Source organism: Theropithecus gelada, chromosome 5 (assembly GCF_003255815.1).
Source record: "Theropithecus gelada isolate Dixy chromosome 5, Tgel_1.0, whole genome shotgun sequence".
NCBI classification, from domain to species: Eukaryota; Metazoa; Chordata; class Mammalia; order Primates; family Cercopithecidae; genus Theropithecus; species Theropithecus gelada.
The window spans coordinates 62,692,624-62,696,325 of NC_037672.1; the positions used below are offsets into that span (position 1 = coordinate 62,692,624).

Below are 3,702 nucleotides of genomic sequence, written 5' to 3' on the forward strand. Positions count from 1 at the left end.
TAGGTATGAATCAAAACTTCCTAAGAAAAGAGATTAAAGTTACTTTGGATGACCTTATGTGTATGCTTATCTTTTCATACATCCCCCTCCCATACCTCTTCTAATAAACAGGAAAAGAAGATGATGCCATCATTTCACAAACCAAGTTGAAATGGAAATAATTCATGTAATGAAACAGGAAACACATGGGACCAATTAATGCCTTTTCAAGCTTGGACCATATAAGTATAAGAAGCACTTAAAAAAAAAAAAAAAACAACTCAGTCTAACACATTAGTTGATTGTTGGTGAAATGAAACTCAATCATGAGATCATAAGGATTTTTTGAAGCTTTTTTTTTTTTTTTTTTTTTAGTTTTTAATCCTATCTCAATAAAAGTAAATACATAAGGATTATACATAAACCAAATCTGAAGTAATATAGATTGGGGAAACCTCAAGAGGGTCAGGAGATAATGAAGATTATACCTCAATATTGGGATTATGATGTTAGTTCTTTATTTCAATAAAAGTGGATAGAGATCTTTCATATCAGGGACAGGGCTTAGCTGTAAGGACAAAAGTAATCTTCTGGGAATTATGCATACAGGCTTGACATCATTTTTATTGGATCGCTGATGAACTGGAAAACTCCAGGATAGCCAGGCTTTAATTTGTAATCTTAATTTTCATATAAATCGGTACATTTCAGGGGGAGGCACGGGGGATGTGGGGACATTGATGCTTGCCGGCCTTGTGGTAATAAGACAGCCCTGAAGCACAGGCAGCAGTACTAACTCATCCAGTATCTGATTCTGTCTTTTCCTCTATCCATCTGTCTTCCATCTTTGCATCCATCATTTAACGAAATTTACAGCCTGCAAATACCAGAGAAGCTAATGTTAGTGCAATCTTCCCTCTACCTCCTCTCGGAATGATCTATAGTAATCTACTTATCATAGACATGCACACTATAAAGCACAATAATTTAGTTTTCAGCCAGGAAAATGACTGCCATTGTTTTGCAAGCATACATTAATGAGGATTTTTTCCCCCTTCTTCTTCTTTTAATTTTTGTAAAGGATATAGGGCATGAGAGAGCACCAGTTTTCCTTCATAAAATAATTATTTTGGTGTTTCCCATATATAATTTCATATCCATGGAATTACATAGGGGCAAAGTTATAAAACTAGAACATAGTGGAAATTTAGTTGGATATATGGAAACTTGGTCCATTTATTTTCAATATAGGATCTATATGTCCTTTACATGGTCAAAGAAGTAAAATGCTGGTGAAAGGAATGTTCTAGAAATATATTAAGAAAATAGAATTTTCTTTCTGGATTGTTCTAGTCTCTTACAATATAAATAAAATTAAATTGTTTGTGCAAAATTATTCTTATCAAATAATATTTTAGTTGAATTAGCCACAGGAAACAAGCAATATACTACCTTCTTACATTGTTGTTATTGTTTTGAGGTTTCTTGTGTCTCCCAGCTCTATCAGGTTTTATGTGTCTCTGCCATTTGTTTTACCTTTGTCTCATTATTTTTTAGCTTTTGAGTGATTTCTTATAAAAGAAAAGGAAAGATAATAGTTCCTACTCCATCATTTTTAAACCAGAAATCATATGTAGCTTTTTGATCTTCTAATAACCATGTGTATGTAAAGAACATATAAGGCTCATATTCTACCATATAAAAGAAGAAATCCTCAGCCAAAGCTAAAAATGCAGAACTTGTTACACATGAGAACATTTTCCAGCTTCTGAGTATGTCTGAATGGCTCTGGTTTTAGATTTTCCCCATGATTTAGAGATGTTTTTATTTTTCAAAGACAAATCATCTGTTCTCAAGACTGTTTTCTTTGTTTGTTTTCTGATGTCTTCCTAGATGCACAGTGTACTGAAATGTTGAGATACTACCTTCAGAGCAGAAAATAGATTCTCCCAATCATATCTTATCCTCTTATCCTCCAAAGCTCCCAATTTGCTCATGAAGTAACATGAAAGTTGATATAGATAAATACTGTGACCGTAATCCCAATTGGAAGCACACTCATCTCTTAAACAGTTCTGTCAACTGGGATTTATCTGCATGGAAGGCATATAAAGCATCGTTTACATAAATAACTTGGAGTTTTGAGTTGGACATATATCAGGGATGAGTAACTGCCCTGGAGTATACCTATTAAATCAATCACCAGGCTCAAACAATCAGAAAAGCATTGACTATAGCCATACAAAACTTGATCACAACATAATCTTCCTCTGCTTCTTGATGAGGTAACAAAATATGCTGTGTTCATTGAACAGCTGCTTTCATAAGGAGAGCAATAATGAAAAAAATCTCCCAGAACCTTCAGCACTTGCACATGAAAACAAGGTTTCCAGTGAGAAAATTAAAATGCCAACAAGATTTATACTTACCTATGCAGATGTCCTGTAGTCTTAAACATGTTGTCTTCCTTTTAAAATGTAAGAAACAGAGACAGTGTCATTTTTCAAAGTACTATTATTGAAAAATAAAAGTTATAACCATGATTTCTGTTACGGGCTGAATTTCGTCCCTCCCAAAATTCATACGTGAACTTCTAATTCCTACCGTCTCAGAATGTCACTATTTGGACATAGCACCTTTAAAGAAATGATTAAGTTAAAATGAAGCCATTAGGATAGGCCCAAATCTCATTTGACTGGTGTCCTTATAATAAGAGGAGATTAGGACACTTATAACACCTAGAGAGAGAAGACTGTGTGAAGATACAGGGAGAAAATGGCCATCTGCAAACCAGGGAGAGAGGCCTTAGAAAATCAACTTGGCCAACACCTTGATCTCAGGCTTCTAGCATCCCAAATTGTGAGACTGCATAATTCTGTCATTTAAGCCACACAGTCTGTGGTACTTTGTTATCACAGCCCTTACAAGCAAATACAATACAGTTCTCTTTCTTGTTTAAAGATAAATAAGGAAATGAAGATAGAAAGGCCCAATGTTAAGTCATCTGTAACTTGCTCAGACAAAATTCTGACACTTGGTGTAAACTTCCAGCTTTTCATTGATTCTATATGGAAATCAATGTTCCCCTAATTGCCTGAACTTAGGCCATGAATATTCTTCCATCATAACTTCTCTATTAAGAAGAGTGAAATGTCAGATAGTTAGTTAGAACAGGGCTTGCCAGACCTGCATAAAGCGAGCATGAAAGCATATTCCCCAGGAAAACATCTGATTTTACAAGTAAGTTAGCTCTGAAGAAGTAGATATGTAAGTGGTATATGCTAATTAATTTCAAAGAAGACGTAAAGAAGAGAAATGTACAAATTACTAGTAGAAAAAATGATGAAAACTAGATTTCTGAGGATCATTACGTTATACCATTTGAGACTCTTTTAATATACCTAGAAAATGAGGAAGAGGCCTGTTAGAGATCCTCTTATTAAAGAGGAGAAAGCTTTTTTCTCACCAAACATTCTATTCTTTTAAGTGTCCTTATAATAGATAATCAAATGATAAGATCACATCTTCTTGTTTCTATGTTCATAGGAAAAGCTTCCCCATCTCACTGCTTCCTATCAAATGAGAGCAGGAAGTGAAAAAAGCTTTTGTGAACAAGGACATCCCGCAGGTAAAACAAACATGTGCCAGCATGCTACCCAGATGCACAGCTTAGGAAGAAGGCCCTGTTCATTGAGCCATACTGGCTTTTCTAGAGAAATTGAA

At 34.7% G+C, this 3,702-nt stretch overlaps 1 long non-coding RNA gene across 1 annotated transcript; it reads right to left on the minus strand.

The window, feature by feature from the left end:
• Positions 1 to 474: 474 nt before the first annotated feature.
• Positions 475 to 2,800, minus strand: LOC112625011. Its single transcript, XR_003119505.1, has 2 exons — positions 2,409 to 2,800; positions 475 to 856 (listed from the first exon to the last, which is right to left on the minus strand). It is a non-coding gene; the product is annotated as an uncharacterized LOC112625011 (long non-coding RNA).
• Between the last annotated feature and the right edge of the window lie 902 nt (positions 2,801 to 3,702).